Here is a 14,373-nt window from a genome sequence, read left to right on the forward strand (position 1 = left end):
CCAGCATCCCTGGACGTGGACAGGCAGCAGAGCTGATGCTGATGGGCATGAAGGTCAGCAGACAGGGAAGGTCAGCTCCAGCAGCGCCCTGCGGGCAGCAGCGCCCGCTCCCTGCCCTGCCCGCACCGCCGTGGCCCTTCCCAGACCCATGCCGGGGGGCTGGCAGGGCACAGCTCAAATAAAACCCTTGGAAATGCATGGCTGGGGGAACGGGAGAGGAAAGCACAGCCCTGGCTGTGCTCACCCAGAGCAGCACTGCTGGTGCCTCGCTCCCTCCCCTGCTGTCACCGCCACCGCGAAAGCCAAACGGGTTGGTTGGCAGCTGCTCTCCCACCGCTCTCCAGAGATTGTCTGAGTCTCTGGAAAGCTCTGGGAGCAATGGGATGACCCAGGATCCTGTTTGCCACAGCAGGGCGTGATTCACAATGATTTGGTGCATCCAGCACGGGCGGTGACCTCCCAGCCAGCTACAGCTGTCCCATTCCGTACTTCCCCCATTCACTGCTGAGGGAAACCGAGGCACGGAATGACCCTACCAGGGCTAAAAACCAACTGGACAACAACCCACGTTACCACACTGCCCATAACCCCCACAGCAATCCCACCCCTGAGCGGCTGCACCCCCCTCAGCAGCATGAGCCCAGTGAGACGAGCCATGTCCCCAGTGCTGTCCCCAACCACTGCAGACCCCCAGAGCTGTGCCCAAGTGTCTCCTGTGCTCTCCCCTGTGTTCCTGCCAGTGCAGAGAGGGTGCCAGGCTCAGGAGTGCCACACAGTCCCCATCCCTGCCTGCCTGGCTGCACGTGGGCACGCACGCGTGCAAAAAAGCCGCCCGTAATCCCCCTCACATCTGCTCTTCCCCGCACAGGAGCCATCCCGGCATCTACCGAACACGGAAATCCCTCAGTTCCTCACACAGCAAAGGTTGGGATGGCATGAACTCCTTCCCAGCTCAGCTCCAGGATTCCCAGCACCCAAAGAAGGAGACACAACGGCACAGCTGGACTTGGCTGGATGGAGGAGAGGAAAGCCACATATCCACGGACACAGAGCTGGGAAGGAGCCTGCATCCAAGTGGGATGAAAATCCCCACCTTGCTGCTCTAGCCTTCCATCTCCCCACTTTTAAAGGTGGGTTCAGCCACTCCCCTGTCTCTGGAAGCAAAACATAGCCCTGAGGAGAAGCACAAAGCCACCACATGTCCCATCCCTGCTCTGACACCTCCTCCAGCCAGCGTGTGAGCGATGGGGGCTCCAGCCCAGGCTGTCGCTTGTGATTTGTGGCGTTAATATTCCAGGGGAGGGACACGAAGGGGTGACAACGGCAGGGGAGAGTCAGCTCTCGGAGGGTCATAGCTGAAGGCAAAGCAGTAACACTGATGGATCCCAGGATCCGGAGTGGCAGAAGGTGAAGGAGGAGGAGAGGAGAGAAGAAAGCAGGCGAGGCAGGGTGGCTAACAGCAGAAATGCAAAATTCTGCCTTTACACGAGCTTGTTACAGTTTAGGGATGAAGCATCAGCATCCCAGAGAGGAACCAGGATCCAGGATGGCAGGAGAGCTCCTGAAGGATTGCTTACAACGCTGGGAGCATCTCCCTGGCAGCAGCCACGAAAGCTGCACTGATCCAGCCACAGGCATCACCTGCTGAGCCTGTCCTGGCTGCCCCACTGCTCCCACCCCGTAATGCCCCGCCAGCCCAGCCCGAGCCGAGCCGACAGCCGGAACCCTTTTTAAGACCTGCAGCCCTTGAGAGGCTTAAGGACAAGAATATCTCGATTATCCGCGCCCACAGCTCTCGAGCAGCCCCAGCTTAAAGGCTGGGAATTACCGGCGGGGCCACCAAGGACCCCTCGGTGGCATCCCCCACCAGGGCCGGCTGGGCCTCTGCTTCCAGGGGATGACAAATCCCCACAAACCCCGCCACTAATCACCGCCCCATCTCCTCCCCGGCACTTTTCACACCTCCCATCAGCAGCCAGGCATGTGCGGCTGGCAGCGAGCCACAGCCCCGGCCCGCCGCGGAGCCGAGACGGGAACGTTTTGCTGGGAAAAGGGCAATTTAATTATCCTGTTCTTCTGTTTCATGACAACACAGGAACATGCTGCTCAGACACGGAAAGTGCCATGCAGGCAAACAGCAATCCTGCCTGGAGCTTCCCGGAGACGGCTCCTGGCTTCCCGCTGGAAAAGAATGACCAGCAAAGGCAAGCAATGGAGTTAAAATAAAGCCCCAAACCTCCAGGTTTTTCAAGAGTCCAAAGAAGCAGGGAAAAATGCTTTTGTTGTCCAGCTGCAGCGCTTCTTCCGAGCTCAAAGCGAGCTCTGAGTGTCATCTGGGGGCTGTTTGGCCACGCTGGTCTATTTTTACAGGGGAAAATGGTATTTTGAAGGGGAAGGTTGAGCAGAAGAGGAAGAGGTATTAAAAATACTGCAGCCCTCTGTGGGGAGATCAAACTTCACTGAATTCAGCCAGACTTCACAAACCATGTCTGACCTTCCAAAGCACCACTTAGCAGAAAATTTACTACTAAAATATATGAAATAATAGAAAATATATTCAAAACCACCCCTTAAACTCAGCCTTAGCCATGGACAAGGGGTGAAGGCAGGAGTCTGGTGTCTGTCCCGGTGGGGGGGTGCAGTTGGGGCCGTGCAGAGAGGCAGTGCTGGCCCTGCTCTGTCCCCCATGAGGCACACAGGGACAGAGAATGCTGCCAGGACCAGCTCCTGTCCCACGGTGTGGGCAGCAGAATCCCGGGATCCTGGCTGGGCTGGGTGAGGAGCAGCACTTGTGCCTGGTGTTTGTTGTGACAGCAGCTCCATTAGCACCCAGGAGCCAAGCAGCCTTCCCAAGGACACGGCACAGACACTCTAATTAGTACTTTAACCCTAATTAGTACGTTAATGAAACTCGTTGGCTGGGAGAGAGCAGGTGTGAGAGGATGGAGGGGGAGCTGCAGCATCCTCTGGCTGAGCCAGCTCTGTCCCAGCTCCCCAGGTGCCTCTGCCACAAGAGCTGCAGGGACAGCAAATCAGTGGGAGAAGGAATAAAGGGACTTCCCACGTGGAAAAGTCACATAAGGAGGGAGAAGGAGAAAACAAATTGGTGTGGGGCACATGAATGTGCCAGCTCAATCCCTACAGCCGCCCAAAAGCCTGGCACTAGGAAGTTCCCACGCCCCGGTGAAACTCGGTGACAATCCCAGCGATGAGCTGGCATGTCCTGGGCACAAGAAATTACCTGGCAGCCTGGCTCACAAACAGGTGACAAACAACGAGCTCTCTGCCCACCCAGGAGGGCTGGCAGTGGCACTTTGGGGACACCAGCCAGCGGGCTGTGCCGCAGAGCCGTAGCCCCGCAGGGGAGCCCCGGGAGCTTCCCCCCAGGGTCCCCTCAAGCAGCAATTTGCACCCTCACGGGTCCTCTGGTTTTATCTTCCCTCCCTTTCCCCCCTCCAGGAGCAGAAGGCTCAGAAGCTGCCAGCCCTGCAGGTCAGGAGCGATGTCAGACAGCGGAGCCGCTCCGGCAGCAGCCGATGTGACAGAGGACGCCCCGTGGCCAACGCCTGACACCAGGCTGGGTGACAAAAGGCATTTCTCTGCTCCGAGAAATCTGTCCCCCCACGCCTGTTGGGGAGCAGCCAGAGCTCTGCTGTTTGCAGGGCCAGCCAGCCGCGCTTCATCAGCTCCATCCACCCTCTCCTCTCTCTCCTCCTGCTGCCGGGGAAGGATGGGTTAAGCTGCCCCTGCGCTGCCCCGGCCCCAGGCAGGGGCTCATCGGGGCAGCCACGGTCAGCCCCTGGTGCCTCGAGGCCTGGGCCGGCTGGTGCACGGCTCAACCAGCTCTGATGGACGCTCAGGACAGCTCTGATGGACGCTCAGGACAGCCACAGCAGGGAATGCCCTGCCTGGGCACACCTGCCCTCGCTGTGACAGCGGGGTCCACATGGGGACAGGCCCTGTGACCGCCAGCTGACCCCGCTGCACTGGCTCGGGGTCAGAGTGACCCCACACCTGAGCTGGTGGCCAGGGGCGCCGCCAGTGCAGATCCACCTGCTCCCTGCCCTGCATCCACACGGGCCCTTCCCGACCCCAGCGTTATTGGGGCCACCCCCACGCACAGGCTGAAGCAAAACCACTCCAAAGTGCACCTCCCACCCCTCCACCTCCTCTCCCTCAGCGTTTGCAGATGGGCTTTAACCATCCCCCAGCCCGGAGCTGCCTCCAGCTCCGCTGTACGACCCACGGTCACGCTCGTCCCTACGAGTGTCTGAATGGGAAACGAGCAACAGGAGTCCAGACTTCAAGGCTGTCGGCTTTAGATGTCATTTGGGTTGTTTTTTCTTAATCAGATCCATTGTCAACCCACAAAAATGTGCCTCTGACACCCTGGGGATGCGTATTCCTGACGCTGTCTCGGGAGCAGCACAAATGCAGATGATTCAGCTCCAAAATTATCGGCAGTGGGATGCAAGCCTGCAAGCAGATCCCTGGCTATTCCTGGGCAAAAGCTCAAAGCCGCCCTTGCTTCTCTCTCCTCCTCCTGAAATCAGCAGAGAATATATTCCACAGTCCCTTATTTTTCGCTGTGAACACACTCTTGTCTCTCCCAACCCTGCGGGAAGGGAATGCAGCTGGAGCTCCTGGGGTGGCTGCCCCGCTCCTGGGCCATGGCTTTGCTGGCTGGCATCCTGGTGTGCCAGCAGTGTCAGGAAGGACAAACACGACCCCAGTGGCCTTTCCCATCTGCCAGGAGCGTTTGTCCCGACTCCTGCCGGGCTCGGGCGGCGGCGCGGTGCTGCCGCTGCTATTTTCTCCTTGTTTTCCTAGACATTGACACTTCCTCCCTGCACCCACAGGATGGTTTCCAGGCTTCAATTCTCTTCCCTATGGCAACAAAAACCCAGCCAGGAAACCTCAACCCACTCGCCCAACTCTCTGGCAGGGGAGGGAGGTGGGGGAAGCTCCAGCCCCTCTAGGCTGGTCACTCCAGCTCCACACAAAACCATTGGAAAGCAAAACTTTGGTGACAATTATAAAGCAAGCTCACTACAGGCGTGGCTCACCTGGGTGCAAGGTGCCCAGGAGTGTCACCAGACCCCAGGTGAGCAGTGGGACACCAGAAGGATGGGATTTGAAGAAATCTCTGTTGCATCTCCACCCCAGCCCAGCTGGGGCTGGATCCTCTTGGATACTGGGCTGGAGCACTGGACTGATCCAACCTGCAGCTCCCCTGCTCCAGCAGCATCCCAGGGATGCTGCTCCATGCACACAATGCTCCTAAAATACCCAATTTGTTCGTCAGGGAAAGGCCAGAGCAAGGAGTGGGTGTTGAAGAGGAAACAGGGAGGAAGGATGAGCGAGCAAACAAATCATATCAGCTCAAATCAAAGCAGGCCACGGAAATGATTACGCTTAAGCTTTTCACGCCTGGTTAATTTTTTTATTATTCAAACAAATTCCTGTTTTTGTTTTGCCTCCTTGAAGGAAGAAGCAGAAGGGAGAGAGCTCCTTCAGCAATCCCAGATAATAACTACTGGGAAAAAAAGGCTTCCTGATCAAACAGTGGGAGACAATTAGCACAAGCCAAGGTGCAGGAGCATCTTTAACCTACCCTGCTTTGTCAAAACAAGACCAGAAACACTTTGTGGGGAAGAGGGCTGAAATGAGGGATTTATATGGGGTGGGAAGGCTGCACACCCCGGCACTGCATCGTGCACTTAGCTGCCACAGCAAAAGACATTGTGGGATTCCCGGGGAAAACTGGGCCAGGGATGGGATCCAAGGATGCCCAGTGAGTCTGAGCAATGAGGACACCCTGCAGCAGGCAGGATGTGACCCTGAGGAGGCCACTGGGCTCACAACCCCGTTCCCATCTCTATTTTCAGTTGTGTCTCTGCTCAGGACTTTACTGTCTTTGCTTTTTCCCAGCGCTCACACAAAGCCACCCACCAGCCTTAGAAGGATTTTCTCCCTCCAGGACAATTCTCCAAGGCCAACAGAAGGATGAAGCCCTTCCAAACCCACCAAGCAGCAGCTAAGATGCTTCTCCAGCTGCTCAGCCCGAGGAGGAGAAGCCTCTCCCCCTCTCCAGCCGCTGCTCCTTTAACTGCGCCGTCAGAGAAAACACCCGCGCTGCAAATCCAACTGTGCGTCATTCAGCTCTCATTTTGATTGTTAAAAATTCATTAATGAGAGCAGATTGGTATTATATCGCTGCCTTAATTAAAGAGGGCTACGGAACAGCATTTTAAATAGCAATGTCATTTTCTAATTGACACAGCTACATTATAAAGAAAAATACTTAAACAGAACTTGAAACCGAGCCGGTTTCTTCTGATGGCAGAGCTCATTTTGGCTTCAATTTTTAATCTGCTCATAAAATATTTACGGGCAAGGGAAGGGATAATGTTTCTCCAGGTGTACAGTTCCCCTCCTCCGGCCCAGGCCCCCGCGAGGCAGGCAAGGGAGGAAGGCTCCGGCGTCCAGGGAAGCTGCTGCTCCATCCTCCTCATGCAGGATCCCATGGCTGCATCCCTTCCTAAGCCCCAAGAGATTGGGAGACCCCAAGCCCCGCTCAAGTCACTGTTCCACCTGCATCCTTGCAGCTAAATCCCACTGGATACGAGTGGAAAATGTGCTTTTTTTGCTGCTTTTCTTGGGCCGAGCATTTCTTCCCCACCAAGGGCAGAGGGATGACAGGGACAAGCACATCTGCGCCTGAGGCAGGTTCCAGAACTGGCTGGGTCCCTGTAGGCTTGGTGGGGAGGCACAGGGGTGTGGGATGGGGATGCAGGACAGCTCAGGCCAAAAGCATCCCGTGTCAGGCCACGTCCAGACACCGGATCTCCCCCTCTCCCACGCAGACACTCAACACCTTCCCCCCCTTTTTAATGTGTTTCATACACAAACTTCCTATGGCCAACAGCTAATTCCATGCATTTAGGAGCACAGATTCCTCCTGTTTTCCATTTAGGAAAAAATCTGGTCACCACTTCAAGCAAATCAGGGAAGAAAGCAGCTCCGTACGCCTGGACACGAATTCCTTCGCGAGGCGGTGCGCCCCCCTCTCCCCACCCCGCACACAGCAGTCTGGGAAAGCAGCCCCTGCTCACGCCAGCGGGAGATTTTTCCACCAGCATTAGTGGAAATTAGTGGCATTAGTCCACGCCTGCGTTTCGCCAGCCAGCCAGAGTGAACTCATCGCAAAGCCGCCCGCACGCCAAGTCCATTGAAACCGGTAGCACTGCGCTTTGGCCACCGCGCTCAGAACAAGCACGAGGGCAGGGTGAGCCAGAGGACAGGTTGCTCAGAGGCTTAAACTTTGGATCTAACTCTCACTAGCATTCCAGATGACCTTCCAGATCCTACAGCCACCCTCCGCCCTGCCTCAGTTTCCCTTCTTGCCCGCTCCCATTTTCCAGGCGCTTTTATGGCATCCCAGGCCTGAGGGGTGCAGGGACTGGGGGGATGCTCCACCCAGCCCCGGGGGTTTGGAGCATCCCTGACATTCTGCCTGTTCACAACAACTTCCAAAAGCAAAACATCAGCAGCCCACAGGGTGCCTTGGGCATGGCTGTGCTGTTTTTCAAAGGGGAAAAGATTTGGAAAATCAACGGAAACATCAACTTCTTGGTGCTTCCTTCTCGGAGGGCTGCTCACCTCCATACCCCATGCATGCCCATGGGGAAGCAAAAAGCAGGAGCTGGCACCACACAGGAGTTGCCCAGAGAGGTGGCAACACACCCACCCCGCTGCTGGAGGCCAGCCCAACCCTTTTCCCACCCAAGCATCCCACTGCCACCGTCCTTCCCACGTCCCCAGCTCCCGTGGCTTCCCCTCCTGTCGCGAGAGGGTGAGGCTGTCCAGCTGGCTCGTGGAGGATCTGGCCAGGCTGTTTAATCAGGGAGAGCGATTCGGCCGCAATTTCTTCTGATAAAGTATTACAGATGCTACATTTCGAGCCATCTGGCAGCAGCCCGCGCTTCCTGCCTCTGCTTCTCGCGCTCTCAGGAGGAGAGGGGAGAGAGGGATCAAGAATGAAAGGCAGGATGGCAGGGAGGGCTGTACAGGGGTGGGAAGGGGAGCAGGGCAGGAATTCCCAACTCCCATCCCTCCCAAAGCCACACTGCCCATCCCACAGGTCCTGCTCAGCAAAGGATGGGACAAGTGAGGAGCACATCAATGTCCCCAGAAAGAGCAGAGCAAGTGGGGCTGGAGCTGCTAAAAGCCAGGGCAAGGACAGAGCCCTCAGACCATCCTCCTCAGCTGGAAAACCCTCCTGGAAGGGTGAAACCCCCTTCTCCCTGCCTGCCCCACGCTTCAGCCCCAGCACAGGCAGCGATGAGGATCCCCAAACCCTTGACTCCAGTGACAACATCAGGAAAATCATCCACATCCGTGCTCACCAGAGCGAGGCAAGCCCAAATCCAAACAGATCCGAGTCCATCCAGCCTCACACCAGTGAGTAATTTACCCTGAGCCGAGCAATCCGGCGGCACAGGGGGAGGCTCTGCAAACAAGAGGCAGCTCCTTCGGATTTAGCCGAGCCTGAGCAGAACCGCATTAAAAATAACTGAAGGGAAGGGCTCGCACTTCATTACTCGCGACAGAACTGGGTCTTGGTCACACCAAGGATCTGCTGGAGAGCCCTCACAGCCCTGCCTGGCACTGCTCAGGTGTGAAGCCAAAGTGGTGGGAGCAGGGGGATGCAGGGGGCTTTATTTCCCACTTCTCCCCGAGCTGCTGTTGCAAACTGCACAAACCCCTTGTGCCCAGCATTCCCTGCATCCCTGCTCCCAGCAGCGCATCTCTCCACCCGCACCCCGGGGAGATGGGGATGGCGCTCCAGGAGGGCTGGGCAGCACCCGTGAGGCAGCAGAGATGCTCCTGGCTTGCAAAAACACAGGAGATGCTTTGGCAGAGGGCTCCTGGGATGTGTGGGATCAAACCCCTGAAGTTTCTTTGCGAACCACAGAGAGTTAAAGGCTGGCCAAGGCCCCGCAGCACGAGCTTTATGCATATGTAGCCAACGTAATACAATTATACATTAATCTATAACTAACAGCCACGGTAATACAACATTACAGTAGGTAGATTATCCCATCTCCTGTCATTTATTATTGTTATTTGTAATCCATTAGTGTCCAGAGCTGGACTGGGGTCAGAGTGCAGTGTCCTGGCACGCTTTCGCTCGCCCTGGCAGGAGCAGAAGGATGGAAGACCCTCTTGCTATGGGGCCAAATCCTGCCCCACAATGAGTCCTGGGCAGAAATCTGCCTCCCTGTTGGCACCAGGACAGTTTTCAGAGCTTGGGTTCCCAATGGGATACATCCACCAACACTGGATAAAGCCAGCATGGCTTTGCCCACCATTCCCTGCCCCGAAACACTGGGGCCAAACGGGATGAGGCGCTCAGCAGCTATCTGGGAGGGGAATCTAGCAGCCCTGGGGCCAGACCACTGCTACACCATCACCACAGAGCCACTCCAGTTGCCTATAAGGAGAGGGAACAAACCCCAACTGGTTCTGTGCAGCCACCAATTAATCTTGATCGACACCACCCTCCGGAGTGAGTCACCCACCCCAAGTCAATTTACATTTTTATTAAATCACACAGGGAAATTAGGAGCGTTACTACTTCGATCCAACACAGGTTCTGTGTTCCCCCACCACTCACCGTGTGGGAAAACATCCCAGCACCTCCTGTTCAACCGTTTCTTCCCGGCGCTCCCCATCCCAAAGCAGCCCTTTTTGCATAGCCTGGAACTAAATCAGGCTGGTCTTTGCGGGAGGGAAACCGGATCCTTCGAGGAAAACTGACAGCTGGAAATGCTGCTGCCCAGGGAGGGAGGACTGGGTGCATTGCTGGACACCCCATGCGTGCCACAGGCAGTGATCCAGACCCTTGAGGGACCTCCTGGATTTGACCAGCTCTGTTTGTGTCACTCGTGCCACCGCCACAGCCCCAGCACGGAGCTGGATCCACCCCAGGAAGTTCCCTGGGAGGGAAAGGCAGCTCCATGTGCACCACAGCAGCCGGGGGATCAATGCGCATTTCCATCCCTCCTTAAACCCACCCCATGCTGCCGTGTCTGCTGCGCACAGGATTATATCATCCTGCAACACAGGCAGCTAAATTCAACTGCCACTTATTTATGGTTCCCACATGATGCAAGCGGATCTGCGGGAGAGCAGGGAACGGCTCTTCGGAGAAGGGATAAAACCCAGCGTGCGCTCAAGCCAGACCAAAGGGCTTCCCCCGGAGCAGCACGTGAATGCTGTGGCTGCTCAGCGGGCTAAAACAAGAGGAAGGGTCTCCTGACACTGCCTGAATTAATATTTGCTTGAAGAGAAAGCCCAAAAGCTCCCACTGGGATCACGACTCCGTCCTGCTGGGGACTGGGATGGAGAGTGCTTGCTCAGAAGAGCACTTAAGGGGACTGCATCAGAAAATTATTTCCCAAGGATGAATGCTCCCACGATGGAAGTATTTCCCAAGGATGAATGCTGATCGTTTGCAAAGTCTGATCAATTTGGGCCGTATTTCCTGCAGAAGGAGCAAGAGGAAGGAGGTGAATTTCCATCTTGTGATTAAATTCCAAAAAATCCTGTCTTTTTCTCCCAAACCAGCACAAAAGCATGGTTTGAAATCTCTGCGCTTCCTGCCAGCAGGGAAGACTCCAAGTTTCAACCACACTCTATGCAATTCAATTAGCTGCATCCCAGTCAAGGGCTGAAATCCCAAAATCCGAGAAAAGTGCTCAGGGATGCTCATGGCACAGGGACGTCATGACACAGGGATGTGATGGCACAGGGATGTCACAGCACAGGGATGTGATGGCACAGGGATGTCACAGCACAGGGATCTCATGGCACAGGGATGTCACAGCACAGGGATCTCATGGCACAGGGATCTCATGGCACAGGGATGTCACGCCACAGGGATGTGATGGCACAGGGATGTCACAGCACAGGGATGTGACGGCACAGGGATCTCATGGCACAGGGATGTGATGGCACAGGGATGTGATGGCACAGGGATGTGATGGCACAGGGATGTCACAGCACAGGGATGTGACGGCACAGGGATGTGATGGCACAGGGATGTCACAGCACAGGGATGTGACGGCACAGGGATCTCATGGCACAGGGATCTCATGGCACAGGGATGTGATGGCACAGGGATGTCACAGCACAGGGATGTCACAGCACAGGGATGTCACAGCACAGGGATGTGACGGCACAGGGATCTCATGGCACAGGGATCTCATGGCACAGGGATGCTCACGACAGAGGGATGCTCGTGGCACAGGGATGCTCCGAGCCAGCAGAGCCCTCTGGGAGCCCGCTGCTGCCGAGCCCCAAACGCCCCGCACAGCCCATTCCGTCACCTCCGCAGGATCTGCTGGCTCAGCACGGCAGTGCCTGCCCCCACCCCACGGCTGAGGGAGCAGCCACGAGCAGAGAGAGACAGGAGAGGGAATCCCCTCTCCAGCGCCGTGCTGAGCCCGCCGCATCCCCCTCCCATTCCCGGCAGGCGCGCTCCTCCTCGGGGGGCAGCCACGATGCAACTTCGGATTTCCCAGGCTGCCTGCAAAGGGCCTTTCGCGCATTCCTGCCGTGCCTGCAGCGCCTCTGAAGTCCTGTTTTTCCACTCCAGCAGCCCCCCCTTCCTTGTTTTCCTTCTCCGGCTGCTGACCCAGATTTCATAATGAATGAATCCATGCAGCGCTCTTCAGACTTTAATTATTTTTTCACTTTTTCTCATCATACATTATGCATCAATAATAAAAAAAGAAAACCAACAAAAACCCCACAAAAACCAACCCACCCCAGCACAATTAATGTAAGGATGAATGGTTCACTCCTGCCTAATCGCAAACGGGCCTGGAAATTGCAGCGCTTATTTTAGACCTTGTGTTAATGTCAGAATGAAAACAAACAGGTTTTAGGAGGCTGCGGTGCCTCAGACAGCAATGCCAACTCATGGATTTCTTCAGAAAAGAACCAGCCATAAAAAACCAACCACAAAAGTTGGGGGTTTAGGGTATTTACAGTGAGAACTGGCCACGTAGTTGCCCCTTCTTCCCCTGCTCCTGCCCACAAGTGAGAACTGCACGGTTCAAGCATGAGGGCAGTGGATGCAGGAGGGAAATGGGAACCAGGAGGGCAGTGGGATGCAGGAGAGGAAAGAGATGCAAGATGCCAATGAGATGAACAATTGTCAATGGGATGAAGGATGGCAGTGGGATGCAGGACAGGAATGGGGGCCAGGATGGCAATGAGATGCAGGAGGGCAGTGGGATGCAGGATGGCAATGGGATGCAGGAGGGCAGTGGGATGCAGGAGGGCAATGGGATGCAGGAAAGCAATGGGATTTAACACACTGCCCAACAGGGCAGGCTCAGCCCCACAGCCGCAGCCCCACTAGGCCCAGCTCCCACAGGTGCCATTCCTATGGGCCATGCTCCCGGGGCAGGGAATGCCAGGCAGGGAATGCCCCCACACCACACCTGCCCCCCCCAGCCTGAGCACTCTGCAAACACCCGGAACAAACGCTGTGCTCCAGAGGCTGGGGAAGGTTTTATCCTTCCTAGGCAGGGCTGAGCAGCACAGAGACCTCTCCCTCTCCACTCTCAGCTCAGCCCTGGTGCTTCCCAAAGGGTGTCACGAAATGGAGCATCCCCCACAGCTGTGGGGATGCTCCTGTCCTGCAGACACAGAGCTGATTAACACCCCAATACCACAACAGCCACAACAGCCGATTTTTGGCACAAACACAGCGATCTCCTCTCAGCAAAGAGGTGCCAGTGGATGAGGTGCTTAAGCACAAACCTAATTCCTGCCCTCCTCCCTGCTCCTCATGCCTGCTGCCAGTGAAAGGCTGGATTTCCCTGTGCCTCCTCTCTGCTCCTGGCTGTTCCTGCCGGCCCAGAGCGCAGCCAGAGCGGTGCTGCCTCCAGTGAGCAGCTGCCATGGGGACCAGGAGCTGGAAATGACACCAAAGGCTGGAAAACCGAGGGGATGACACGAAACAGGACCTGCTGGAAGAGGCAGAGAGAAGCACAGATCAGGGCAGCCACAGCACAAGCAGGACCAAAGGAAGCTTCCATGGGATCCCACCTGGAGCTTGGGTGACACTGCGTGAGGGAGCACCCCACCAGCTCTTCCCAGCAGAGCTGGGCAATAGGGTGGCAGGAACAAAGCTCCCCCATTCCCCAGGACCTCAGGGACTTAGGTGGAAGCCTCCCAGCTCACAACCAGCAGGATGAAGTTGCTTTTTCCAAGGGATAAAATTTTAATCCCTCCACCTCCCAGGCCTCAGGGAAGTCCCTGAGCCAACCCCGGGGTGGGCTTGGGGGAAACACTCAAGAGGCTCTGCCAGCCGCACCCACACCTCTCCCTGGCTGAAGACCAACTCTGGACCAATTTTGACCTTTCCAGCTGAAATTCCAGCCCTGCCACAGGCACAGGCAGCGCTGTCCTGATTTACGGATGGTCGGGATCTGCCCATCTTATGTGCCAAGCTCTTCCTGCAGCCCTGCCTACGCAAGTCCCTTCAGAAAAAAAAAACAAAAAACAAAAAACAACACAGGCGAACACAAAAGGCCCTAATTTGATCATATTCCTCTGAACTAAAAGCACCTTTGACCTAAATTTCCACCGCGGGTTGGAATTCACCCTCAGCTGGCAGCGGATTATGGGAGAACAGAGCCCTGTGTGCACGCAGAGATCCAGGACCCTGCTGCCAGCCAGCCCCGGGGCTCTGCCTCCTTTCCCAGCAGAGGGGAAGGAGGGCAGGAACCTCCAGCGCACCCTACCCAGGCCTAAAAGGGCCTGGGTGTCTCAATTTATGTAAAGTGGAGCTAATTTCACATTATCATATGATATTAGAGCAGCCTACCTCTCTCCTGCAGCCCATGTGCAAAATTGCTATGAGGAGCATATGGAAAAACATCTCCAAGCACAAACATCCACCTACGGCATGAGCTGTAGAAAGTCACAGAGCCATCCAAGAGAGGGGGATCACAAAAGAGCTTTCAACCAAAAGCAAACAGTCTTGTGTATGTTTTTTTCCTCCCCAAAACACCCAGAGACTGAAGCTTTCCCTGAACACATGCCTTGCATTTTTGCTCCTTCTGGCAGTTTAAAGGCAGCTCACGGCGTTTGATGGTTTTGTTATCAAGGTAACAGCCAGAATTATTCCTGCTCTGTCATTAGGAGCAGCTTTCCATCCCCTCTGAGCCAGCCAGGCTCCCAGAGGCGAGGAGAGGCTCTGACAGAGGCAGGAGGGCTTGGTGGGTGCTCGGGGAGCCTGAGCTGACCACAAGCTGCCCCTGCATCCTCTGACTTTGTCAACACCTTTGCAAG

General features: G+C 55.9%; 1 protein-coding gene across 1 annotated transcript in view; it reads right to left on the reverse strand.

The window, feature by feature from the left end:
- Positions 1 to 14,373, reverse strand: part of RXRA (retinoid X receptor alpha) — a 96,960-nt gene that overhangs the window by 61,304 nt on the left and 21,283 nt on the right. The gene's annotated exons all lie outside the window — the stretch shown is intronic.

Source organism: Coloeus monedula (genome assembly GCF_965178545.1).
Source record: "Coloeus monedula genome assembly, chromosome: 21".
NCBI classification, from domain to species: Eukaryota; Metazoa; Chordata; class Aves; order Passeriformes; family Corvidae; genus Coloeus; species Coloeus monedula.